The 13,528-nt window shown below is 38.4% G+C and overlaps 1 non-coding gene across 1 annotated transcript; it reads left to right on the top strand.

The window, feature by feature from the left end:
* The first annotated feature begins 13,219 nt into the window (after window positions 1–13,219).
* Window positions 13,220–13,327, top strand: LOC112699797 (small nucleolar RNA R71). The gene has a single exon (XR_003152735.1). It is a non-coding gene; the product is annotated as a small nucleolar RNA R71 (small nucleolar RNA).
* The last annotated feature ends 201 nt before the right edge of the window (window positions 13,328–13,528 follow it).

Raw genomic sequence — 13,528 nt, 5'->3', positions numbered from 1 at the left:
GCAAATGTTAGTGGCACTCACTTTTTCCACTAACGTTGGTGTTTCCCTTTCCTTCCACAAAGTTAATGCCACTAACTTTCTCACTAACGTTGGGGCTTCTCTTTTCTTCCACGTTAATGGCCACGTTAGTGGCACTAACGTAGCCACTAACGTGGCTCTTCTCTGCTTCTTTTTACCTAAAATTAATCAAACAAAGTGCATCAAAGTCTTGCTCTTAATCATGGGATCATGTATCATCCAATTTATCATTCAATTCATGCATAATTCTCATGAAATCATTCAAAATTCACAATGTTTGATTGAATCATGGTATTATTGCATTTTCAACCAAATACTTGCTTATTTCCTAAGAAAATGCATGAAACCAACCTAAAGCATACAAAAAATGGCTAGTAAAACTAGCCAAGATGCCCTGGCATCACCATCCCACGGAGATTGTTGGTATGAAGCAAGCTATGATCATCTTGTAAATCTTAGTCAGGCGGATTCTAATGGTTATAATGGATTTCGAATATAAAGATAAATAAAGCATAAAATAAAGATAGAGATACTTATGTAATTCATTGGTGAGAATTTCAGATAAGCGCATGAAGATACTGTGTTCCTTCTGAATCTCTGCTTTCCTACTGCTTTCATCCAATCATTCTTACTCCTTTCCATGGCAAGCTGTATGTTGGGGATCACTGTTGTCAATGGCAACCGTCTGTCCTCTCAGTGAAAATGGTCCAGGTGTGCTGTCACCACACGGCTAATCATCTGTCGGTTCTCGATCATGCAGAAATAGGATTTACTATCCTTTTGCATCTGTCACCACGCCCTACAGTCGCGAGTTTGAAGCTCGTCATAGTCATTCAATCCCTGAATCCTACTCGGAATACCACAGACAAGGTTTATACTTTCAATATTCTCAAAAATACTGCCAATTGATTCTAGCTTATACCACGAAGATTCTGATTAAAGAATCTAAGAGATATTCATTCAAGCTTATTTGCATGTAGAACGAAAGTGGTTGTCAGGCACACGTTCATAAGTGAGAATGGTGATGAGCGTCACATAATCATCACATTCATCAAGTTCTTGGGTGTGAATGGATATCTTAGAATAAGAATAAGCGTGAATTGAATAGAAGAACAATAGTAATTTGCATTAATACTCGCGGAACAGCAGAGCTCCACACCTTAATCTATGGTGTGTGGAAACTCCACCGTTGAAAATACATAAGTGATAAAGGTGTTCATTGGTTCCGGCCCCAGAGAGAGAACCAGGATAACCAAGACTTAACAGTTCAAAAAGACCAAATGGTCTAAGAGAGACTCCCAATACAATAGTAAAAAGTTCTATTTATACTAAACTAGCTACTAGGGTTACAAAGATAAGTAATTGATGTAGAAATCCACTTCCGGGGCCCACTTGGTGTGTGATTGGGCTGAGCTTGAGCTTTACATGCGCAGAGGCTTCTCTTGGAGTTAAACGCCAAGTTGTAACGTGTTTTTGGCATTTAACTCTGGTTTGTGACGTGTTTCTGGCGTTTTACTCCAGAATGCAGCATGGAGCTGGTGTTGAACGCTAGTTTGCCTCATCTAAGCTCGAATAAAGTATAAACTATTAGATATTGCTGGAAAGACCTAGATGTCTACTTTCAAACTCAATTAAGAGCGTGCCATTTGGAATTCTGTAGCTCCAGAAAATTCATTTCGAGTGCAGGGAGGTCAGAATCCATCAGCATCTGTAGTCCTTTTTCAGCCTCCTATCAGATTTTTGCTCAGGTCCCTCAATTTTAGCCAGAAAATACCTGAAATCACAGAAAAACACACAAACTCATAGTAAAGTCCAGAAATGTGAATTTTTCATAAAAACTAATAAAAACATCCCTAAAAGTAGCTAGATCCTACTAAAAACTACCTAAAAGCAATGCCAAAAAGCGTATAAATTATCCGCTCATCACAACACCAAACTTAAATTGTTGCTTGTCCCCAAGCAACTGAAAATCAAATAGGATAAAAAGAAGAGAATATACTATAAATCCCAAAATATCAATGAATATTGGTTCTAATTAGATGAGCGGGACTTGTAGCTTTTTGCTTCTGAACAGTTTTAGCATCTTACTTTATCCTTAGAAGTTTAGAATGATTGCATCCATAGGAACTCAGAGTTTAGATAGTGCTATTGATTCACCTAGTTAAGTATGTTGATTCTTGATCACAACTACTTTTATGAGTCTTGGCCGTGGCCCTAAGCACTTTGTTTTCCAGTATTACCACCGGATACATAAATGCCACAGACACATGACTGGGTGAACCTTTTCAGATTGTGACTCAGCTTTGCTAAAGTCCCCAGTTAGAGGTGTCCAGAGCTCTTAAGCACACTCTTTTTGCTTTGGATTACGACTTTAACCACTCAGTCTCAAGCTTTTCACTTGGACCTTCATGACACAAGCACATGGTTAGGGAGGCCTGGATTTTATTTCCTTGGGCCCTCCTATCCATTGATGCTCAAAGCCTTGGATCCTTTTTACCCTTGCATTTTGGTTTTAAGGGCTATTGGCTTTTTCTGCTTGCTTTTTCTTTTTCTTTCTCTTTTTTTTTTCGCCAGCTTTGTTATTCACTGCTTTTTCTTGCTTCAGGAATCATTTTTATGACTTTTCAGATCATCAATAACATTTCTCTTTTTTATCATTCTTTCAAGAGCCAACAATTTTAACATTCATAAACAACAAGATCAAAATATGCACTGTTCAAGCATTCATTCAAAAAACAAAAAATATTGTCACCACATCAATATAATTAAACTAATTTCAAGGATGAATTCGAAACTCATGTACTTCTTGTTCTTTTGTGTTAAAAATATTTTTTATTTAAGAAAGGTGAAGGATTCATGGAATTATTCATAGCCTTATGACATAGTTACAATACTAATAATCATGTAGTAAAGACTCAAAACATAGACAAACATATAGCATAAACTGAAAAACAGAGAGATATGAACAAGGAAGTTAAGGAATGAGTCCACCTTAGTGAGGGTGGCGCCTTCTTCTTAAAGAACCAATGGTGTTCTTGAGCTTCTCTATGTCTCTTCCTTGCCTTTGTTGCTCCTCCCTCATAGCTCTTTGATCTTCTCTAATCTCATTGAGAATGATGGAGTGCTCTTGATGTTCCACCCTTAATTGGTTCATGTTATGACTCAATCCTTCTAGAGAAGTGTTGAGTTGTTCCCAATAGTTGTTTGGAGGAAAATGCATCCCTTGAGGCATCTCAGGGATTTCTTGATGATGAGCTTCCTCATGCGTCTCTTGAGATCCATGAATGGACTCTCTTGTTTGCTCCATCCTCTTCTTAGTGATGGGCTTGTCCTCTTCAATGAGGATGTCTTTTTCTATGACAACTCCAGCTAAGTTGCATAGATGGCAAATGTAATGAAGAAAAGATAGCCTTGCCAAAGTGGAGGGCTTTTCGACTACTTTGTAGAGTTCTAGAGAGATGACTTCATGAACTTCTACTTCCTCTCCAATTATGATGCTATGGATCATGATGGCCCGATCCACAATTACTTCAGATCGGTTGCTAGTGGGGATGATGGAGCGTTGGATGAACTCCAACCATCCTCTAGCCATAGGCTTAAGGTCCAGTCTTCTCAATTGAACCGACTTGCCTTTTGAGTCTCTTTTCCATTGAGCTCCTTCCACACATATGTCCATGAGGACTTGGTCCAACCTTTGATCAAAGTTGACCCTTCTAGTGTAGGCAAGTTGAACGCCAACCATACGTTCTCCAGACTGAAATCTAAGCGTTTCCCCCGAACCATTGTAAGCCAATTCTTTGGGTTTAGGTTCATGCTTTGATCATGGTTCCTAGTGATCCATGCGTTTGGATAGAACTCTTGAACCGTTAAGATTCTGACTTGTTGAATGGGATTGAAGAGAACTTCCCATCCTCTTCTTCTAATCTCTTGTCGGATCTCCAGATATTCGCCTTTTTTTAGCTTAAAAGGGACCTCAGGGATCACCTTTTTCTTGGCCACAACTTCATAGAAGTGGTCTTGATGGGCTTTTGAGATGAATATCTCCATCTCCCATGACTCAGAAGTGGAAGAAATTGCCTTCCCTTTCCTCTTTCTTGAGGTTTCTCAGGCCTTAGGTGCCATCAATGGTTATGGAAAAACAAAAAAGCTATACTTTTACTACACTAAGCTTAGAATGTTGCTCGCTCTCGAGCAAAAGATGAAAGAATAGAAGAAGAAGAAGAAGATATGGAGGAGAGGGAGAGAGGTGTGGATTTTGGCCAAGAGGAGAAGAGAGGGTAGTGTTGTGTGAAAATGAAGAAGGATGGAGGGGTTTATATAGTAGAGGGAGAGGGGTTTAGGTTTGGTCATTTAGGGTGGGTTTGGCTGGGAAAGAGATTTTGAATTTGAAGGTAGGTGGGGTTTATGGGGAAGAGTGTATGGATGTGATTGGTGAAGGGGTAATGGGGAAGAGAGATTGAGGTGATTGGTGAAGGATATAGTGTTATTAGATTGTGTGAAGAAGAGAGAAGTTGGGTAGGTGGGAATCTTGTGGGGTCTACATATCCTGAGATGATCCTGTGGGGTCCACAGATCTTGAGGTGTCAACGATTTCTCATCCCTGCACCTTTTAGGCGTGCAAAATGCCCTATGTATGCAATCCTGGCGTTTAACGCCAGATTGTAGCTTGGTTCTGGCGTTAAATGCCCAAATGTAGCCTTTTTTGGCGTTTAACGCCAGCCTGATGCTTGTTTCTGGAGTTAAACACCAGCTTGGTGCTTGTTTCTGGCGTTAAGCGCCAGACAGATGCTTGTTTCTGGCGTTTAAACGCCAGACAGCTATTCCTCCAGGGTGTGCTTTTTCTTTTGCTATTTTTTATTCTGTGTTTAATTTTTGCAATTCTTTTGTGACTCCATGATGCGTGAGCATCTTGTCTATCTTTTCCTAGTGAATTTGCATCTAATTTGTTGAGTTTAATTAAGAATTAATTATATTTTACCCACTATGGATGCTATTTTGAGATTTGTGCAATTTTATTTATTTTAGGTAGCATTCGGAGGGATTTGATGAAGTTTCTGCAGAGAAAAAGAAGAAACCAAAGAGATGACCAGCGAAGACCAACGCGGACGCATGACTCACGCGACCGCGTGGAATGGAGGAATTGCAATGACGTGATCGCGTGCCTGACGCGAACGCGTGGATTAAAATCTGCACAAATGACGTGAGCGCATGGACGACACGGACGCGTCACATGCGCGATCTGCAAAAATTTAGAAAATGCTGGTTACAATTTCTGGGCTGTTTTTAACCCAGTTTCCAGCCCAGAAAACACAGATTAGAAGCTGCAGAATGGATAAATCAAGTGGTCCCCACTCATCAACTGAAGATCAGTTAATTAATTCGAATTTAAATTCAAATCTTATCTTTTAGGAAAAGATATTATTTTTAATGTTTGATTTTAAACCTATTAGGATTAGTAATAAATAGAAACTCTGTACATTTAGACAGGCACCAGATTATTACCAGAACCCTTATTTTTCTTCTCTGAACCATGAGCAACTAATCCTTCCTTGTTAAGGTTAGGAGCTTTGTCTATTTGTATGGATTTATTCGTTTGATCTTTCTGATTTAATTCATGTCTTGATTTATATTTCAATAATTGTTTTCGTTCTTCATTTTATGAAATATGGGTGGAACGGAAGTATGACCCATGTTCTAATTGAGTTCTTGTAAAACTTGGAAAAGCTCTTTACTTGAACAACAGCTTGAAAACATATTATACTGAATTTTAATTATTTGTATTTAACGGGATACATGACATATAATCCCCTTATTTTTGGATAATTAGAATTCTTTTGGCATATAAACTAGAAATTGATCATCACCCTCTAATTGGAATTAATTGACCAAGGAATTGGCAATTAATGAATTTTAGAGGAGACTATGAAGGTCTAAGGAATTAGGGCCTAGTGACATATAGTTTGCCATGAAATTATATCTTGCATGATTAAATTAGTTAGTGATAAAAATAAATCTGGAAAATAGATAACTCTGAAACCTTAATTGCTTTCTCAAACATTTTATTCCCAACTCATTTATTTGTCTATCCTTTTGATATTCTGAGTTCGAACTTAAACCTTTTGAACATCTCAAAACCCTTTTCTGCTTGCCTGACTAAACTTATCACTCAATAACTGTTGCATAATCCATCAATCCTCATGGGATCGACCCTTACTCACGTAAGGTATTACTTGGTACGACCCGGTGCACTTGCCAGTTAGTAAGTGTGGGTTATAAATACTGCACCAAGTTTTTGGCGCCGCTGCCGGGGATTGACAGTGATTAACAACTATTAGTTGTTTGATTGCTTAGATTTGGCGTTTTAGTTTTAATTTTATTTAAAAATTTTACTTTGAATTTTTTAAAAAAAATAATAAATAAATAGATAAATAAATAAATAAAATAAATAAAAATAATAAATAAATAAAAATATTCTTTCTCTTATTTTCCGTGTATCCCCTCCCCCTGTTTCGTTTTAATTTTTTTCTTTTATTATTTGATTTTCCAAAAAAAAATTATTTTAATTAAATTTAAATTTTCAAAAAAAAATTCAAAAAAAAAGAATTTTAATAAATAAATAGCACTAATATTTTTCTTAATTTCTGAAATTAAGTTTGGTGTTACCTATTTATTATTTTTCTTCTATTTATTTTATTCAATATTTTTATCTCTTTACACAGGTTACCTCAATGGGAATTCTTTGCACTCTGCCGTAGAGATTCCCATTCTTTTTTTCTGGTTGTTTATGCGCAGGAACAGAGACGAAGAACATCTCTTAGGCTTTGATCTTGAACCTGAAAGGACTTTTAGGCGGCGTTTACAACAAGCAAGACTTTACAAGGCTGCAGAATCCAATATGGATCCGAATAATAATGATAATCCCAATGCGGCAAATCCGAATGGAAATGAGCAACAAAGGAGAATGCTTGGCTCCTACTATTCTCCTACCGCAGATCTATATGGAAGGAGCATTGTGGTGCCCCCTATTACTGCGAACAACTTTGAGTTGAAGCCTCAACTGGTCACCCTGGTGCAATAGAACTGCCAGTATCATGGTCTCCCCCACGAAGACCCAAATCAATTTATTTCAAGTTTTCTGCAGATTTGTGATACTGTGAAGACAAATGGAGTGAACCCAGATGTGTACAAACTAATGCTCTTCCCGTTTGCTCTGAGGGATGGAGCAAAACAATGGCTAGATTCTCAATCCAAGGACAGTTTGGATACTTGGAACAATGTGGTTACTGAGTTTCTCACAAAATTTTTCCCACCAAAGAAGCTGACTAAGCTTAGGATGGAGGTTCAAACCTTCAGACAGAAGGATGGTGAGACTCTGTATGAAGCTTGGGAGAGATACAAGCTACTGACTAGGCAATGTCCTCCAGACATGTTCTCCAAATGGACACAAATAGACATATTTTATGAAAGCTTGGGTGAAATGTCCAGAATGTGCTTAGATAATTCTGCAGGAGGTTCATTGCACAAGAAGAAGACACCGGAGGAGACTATTGAGCTTATTGAATTGGTTGCTAGCAACCAATATTTATACTCCTCTAACAGGAATCTTGTGAACTCTGAAACCCCTCAGAAGAGAGGCATGTTGGAAGTAGATGCTATTAATGCTCTTCTTGCTCAGAACAAGCTGATGTCTCAACAAATAAATCTACTTACTCAACAGATGGGTGGCATGCAAGTCTCAGCTATCAACACCCAAAATCCCCCACAGGAAGTCTCCTATGACATGGCAGGTAATTTTGTGCAAAATGATAATTATGATTATGCTCAACCTTCTTTTGAACAGGTGAATTACATGGGGAGTGGTCCTAGAAATCCCAACAATGACCCATATTCTAAGACATACAACCAGGGATGAAGAAATCACCCAAATTTTGGATGGAATGATCAACCTCAGAGACCTCAGAACTTCAACAATAATTCTCAGGGTGGTTTCCAACAGAATAATGATTTGGAAGCAATATTGACAGGTTTTAGACAGGAAACCAGAGCATCCATCAAGAACCTGGAGATTCAAATAGGTCAAATAGCCACCAGAGTTAATGAAATTGATCAGAGGACCACTAATAGCCTTCCTAGTAACACAATTCCAAATCCAAGAGAGGAATGAAAGGCTATCACTGTGATAAGTGGACAAGTGGCAAGTGAAAAAGCATAAGTTATGCAGGAAACCAGAACCTCCATTAAAAATTTAAAAGTACTAGTGGGTCAACTGAGCAAGAAAATACTTGAGAGGTCTGCAAGTACATTTCAAGGTGATATAGTGGTGAACCCAGGAGAAGATTGCAAGGCTATTCAATTAGGAAGTGGTAAAGTAGCTGGTTCTGAGACTAAGATCAATGAAGAGCTAGTTGAAAAGGAAGCTCCGGAAGAGAAGAAGGAAGAAGTACAGCACGACCCTCCAAAGCGTGCAGACAACCCATTCCCAGACTCTCTTGACACTTATCCTACATTGCCAAAGGCTCCTGAGTACAAACCTAAGATGCCATATCCTCAGAGACTTCAAAAGGAGACCAAGGACAAGCAGTTCTCAAAGTTCTTGGAAATCTTCAGAAAGTTACAAATCAATATTCCTTTTACTGAGGTTTTGGAGCAAATGCCTATCTATGCCAAATTTATGAAGGAGATGTTGTCAAAGAAAAAGCGTTTAAAGGGAGATGAGACAGTAGTCCTAACTAAGGAATGTAGTGTTGTAATTCAGAATAACTTGCCAAAGAAGATGCCAGATCTAGGGAGCTTTTAAATTCCATGCACCATTGGGAGCACAACCTTTGAGAAAGCCCTATGTGATCTGGGGACAAGCATAAATCTAATGCCCTTATCTGTGATGAAGAAGCTGCAAATCCAAGAGGCACAACCCACAAAGATAGCATTGCAGATGGCAGATAAATCTATGAAGGCTGCATACGGATTAGTGGAGAATATCTTGGTCAAAGTGGGTAAGTTCTTCCTCCCAGCAGACTTTGTGATTCTGGACACAAGGGAGGATGAGAATGCATCTATAATTCTAGGAAGACCATTCCTAGCCACTGGAAGAGCTCTGATTGATGTAGAAGTGGGTGAATTAGTGCTTAGAGTGCATAATGAGCAACTGGTCTTTCATGTCTTTAAAGATATACATCCAACAGGTGAAGAAGAGAGGTGCATGATGGCTGAGCTTATTGATCCAAACCTTCAAAAACCGCCTGATGATACACAGCAGAATCTGCAACTCAAACCTCCCTTGGTACCAGTCAATAAAATTCCTCCTGACATCAAACCTAAGTTTGGTGTTGGGAATGCATCATCTACCAAGGAAGAGGTTCCCAAAAAAAAGAAAGTACCAAGAGGATGGAGAAACAAAAAGATCCCCACTGAAGGTTTCTCCCCAGGAATGAAGGTGGTGTTGACCCGTAATCCAGTATGGGTTTATACAGTAATCAGAATCCTCTCTCTAGAATATATTAAGCTGCGTTATGGAGACACAGGAAAGAAGTTCAAAGTAAGGGGTGAAGAGTTGAGCCCCTATGATCCTCCTCCTTAGAGGAGCTGACCGTCAAGCTAGTGACGATAAAGAAGTGCTTGTTGGGAGGCAACCCGATAATTTCGTATCCTTAGCTATTTTTATTTTTTGTAGTAGTAATTTTCTTATTTGATTTTTATTGAATTCTTACTAATTTTCTGATCAGGCTGCTATTTTATCACAGGAACCGAACACCTCAAGCTCTAAAAAAAAAAAAAGAGGAAGCGCATACGACGTGGATGCGTCACTGACGCGAACGCGTCGAGCATGTGTCAGTGAAAAAATAAATTTAACAGAGAGTTGCACAGGAGTGGCGCAGGAATGGAGCCTTTCGCACAAACAAGACCACGCGATTGCGTACCCCACGCGTTCGCATCATTTGTAATTTTCGCCATTCACGCGGACGCGTCACTGACGCGGATGCGTGACCTGCAAATTCGATGTAAAAGAGTTTTTGGATAGAGAGTTGTGCTGGCTTGGGGCAGGAAGTGTGCTAGAAGCACAAATTTGGTCACGCGGATGCGTCCCTGACGCGGCCGCGTCAATTGCACATATGGCCATCCACGCATTCGCATGCATGACGCGATCGCGTCGTATGAAAAATTGGCTCCCAAGCCATGCGAACAGAAAGTCGCGCGGGTGCGTGGCTGGCTTCGCACAAATCGCACAAAACCCAGGGCACGCAGACGCGTGCCTGACGCTAACGCATCATTATGGAAATTTCGCGACCCACGCGAACGCGTGCTGCACGCGTTCGCGTCGCTTGCGCCACACTAGTTCGCCGCCCAGTTTTCTTTCTCTCTCTCTCCCAATCCTAATTCTCTCTTATTCTTTTGTCCTTTTATTTTTCTTTCCTCATAATATTTATCTCTTTCTATTTTCAGTTTTGTTTGCTTGAGGACAAGCAAACCTTTAAGTTTGGTGTTGACGCTGCACTTATTGGTTTTTTCTGGCACAAAAAGGAGGCGAATCATCTTTACTGAGGAACACAACCTAAAGAATAAAGCGATCGCTAGGATAACTAAGGTGGTTGAGTTCCTTTCATTTTTACTCCTCCCCTCATTTCTTCTATGTTATGTTCCGGTTTTCTGCAACTTTGTTTTGTTTGTTGCATGATCTTTTATTAGTTAGAATCCTAGAATTAGTTTTCTTTTAATTGCTTTAATGCTGAAAAGATATTTCATGTACCACTCAGTGAACTTGAATCTAAAAAGAAAAGAAAAAGAAGTGATATATTGCATGAGAAATTGAGTTAATCCTAAGAATAGTCTTATTTACTTAAATGTGGTGGTATTAATGGTAATTTTGAATGCATGATATAAACAGTGCATATTTGAATTTGAATCAAGTGATGTTGATGTATAAGGAACAGAAATTAGAGAATTATTATGACTTCTCTAAAATAAATAAAAATTTAATCCTTGAAGCAAAAGAAACAGCGAAAAAAATATAAAATAAAATAAAAGCAAGGTCCAAGGCTCTGAGCATCAATGACTAGGGAGGTCAGACATGATTAAAAGCTCAAAGAGTTGTTTCCCTAGTCATATGCTTGTGGTGTGATTGTGTCAAGTAATCCTTGAGACAGAACACCTAGAGTCGAGATCAATTACATTTAACAGAGTATGCCAAACGCTTTGAGCACCACTGTCTGGGAGTAACTGAAAGAAAAATCAGGACTCAAAGAGAGTCCCCTAGTTAAGTGCTTGTGGTGTTTCTTTGTCAAGTAATCCTTGAGACAAAACATTTAAAGTCACGACTAGGCTCAACGTGCAAACCACCAAAGAAAAAAAAATTAAACTAAAATTTGTTGTGTTCAAGGATTAAACTGAAATATAAAGATAAGAGAATTCATAATATTATCCGGATTCTAACTCCGAATGACAATGACATCCTTCTGATTCAAAGGAGAGTGAAATGCCAAAACTATTCAGGATTACAGTTATAAACCCCACTATAAAAAGAGACATGAGCTTAATCAAACTCTCATTCTCATGTAAATTCACATCCTAAGCCTATATTAGTTTTGGTTGCTTGAGGACAAGCAACAGTTAAAGTTTGGTGTTGTGAAGCGTGAGCATCTTGTCTATCTTTTCCTAGTGAATTTGCATCTAATTTGTTGAGTTTAGTTAAGAATTAATTATATTTTAGCCACTATGGATGCTATTTTAAGTTTTGTGCAATTTTATTTATTTTAGGTAGCATTCGGAGGGACTTGATGAAGTTTCTGCAGAGAAAAAGAAGAAACCAAAGAGATGACCAGCGAAGACCGATGCGGACGCATGGCTCACACAACCGCGTGGAATGGAGGAATTGCAATGACGCGATCGCGTGCCTGACGCGATCGCGTGCCTGACGCGAACGCGTGGATTAGAATCTGCACAAATGACGCGAGCGCGTGGACGACGCGGACGCGTCACATGTGCGTTTGCAATAATTCAGAAAATGCTGGTTATGATTTCTGGGCTGTTTCTGACCCAATTTCCAGCCCAGAAAACACAGATTAGAAGCTGCAAAATGGATAAATCAAGTGGTCCCCACTCATCAACTGAAGATCGGTTAATTAATTCGAATTTAAATTCAAATCTTATCTTTTAGGAAAAGATATTATTTTTAATTTTTGATTTCAAACCTATTAGAATTAGTAATAAATAGAAACTCTGTACATTTAGACAGGCACCAGATTGTTACCAGAACCCTTATTTTTCTTCTCTAAACTATGAGCAACTAATCCTTTCTTGTTAAGGTTAGGAGTTCTATCTATTTGTATGGATTTATTCGTTTGATCTTTCTAATTTAATTCATGTCTTGATTTATATTTCAATAATTGTTTTCGTTCTTCATTTTATGAAATATGGGAGGAACGGAAGTATGACCCATGTTCTAATTGAGTTCTTGTAAAACTTGGAAAAGCTCTTTACTTAAACAATAGCTTGAAAACATATTATACTGAATTTTAATTGTTTGTATTTAACGGGATACGTGACATATAATCCCCTTATTTTTGGATAATTATAATTCTTTTGGCATATAAACTAGCAATTGATCGTCACCCTCTAATTGGAATTAATTGACCAAGGAATTGGCAATTAATGAATTTTAGAGGAGACTAGGCTGGTCTAAGGAATTAGGGCCTAGTCACATATAGTTTGCCATGAAATTATATCTTGCATGATTAAATTAGTTAGTGATAAAAATAAATCTGGAAAATAGATAACTCTGAAACCTTAACTGCTTTCTCAAACATTTTATTCCCAACTCATTTATTTGTCTATCCTTTTGATATTCTGAGTTCGAACTTAAACCTTTTGAACATCTCAAAACCCTTTTCTGCTTGCCTAACTAAACTTATCACTCAATAACTGTTGCTTAATCCATCAATCCTCGTGGGATCGACCCTTACTCACGTAAGGTATTACTTGGTACGACCCGGTGCACTTGCTGGTTAGTAAGTGTGGGTTATAAATACCGCACCAAGTTTTTGGCGCCATTGCCGGGGATTGATAATGATTAACAACTATTAGTTGTTTGATTGCTTAGATTAGGCGTTTTAGTTTTACTTTTATTTAAAAATTTTACTTTGAATTTAAAAAAAATAATAAATACATAAATAAATAAATAAATCCACTCTGAAATGGTCCACTCTGAAAGCATGTCAGAAGGACACTTTTTGGTCAACTGCTTGTATCTTTCCCAAGCTTCATAGAGGGATTCACCATCTTTTTGCCTGAAGGTCTGAAAATCCACTCTAAGCTTGCTCAACATTTGAGGAGGAAAGAACTTAGCCAAAAGGCCGTGACCAGCTTATCCCAGGAGTCCAGGCTATCTTTAGGTTGTGAGTCCAACCATGTTCTAACTTTGTCTCTTACATCAAAAGGGAAAAGTATGAGCCTGTAGACTTCAGGATCTACTCCATTAGTCTTAACAGTATCACAGATCTGCAAGAACTCAATTAAA

This window comes from Arachis hypogaea, chromosome 6 (assembly GCF_003086295.3).
Source record: "Arachis hypogaea cultivar Tifrunner chromosome 6, arahy.Tifrunner.gnm2.J5K5, whole genome shotgun sequence".
Lineage (NCBI taxonomy): Eukaryota > Viridiplantae > Streptophyta > Magnoliopsida > Fabales > Fabaceae > Arachis > Arachis hypogaea.
This window is presented reverse-complemented; position numbering and strand designations above follow the sequence as displayed.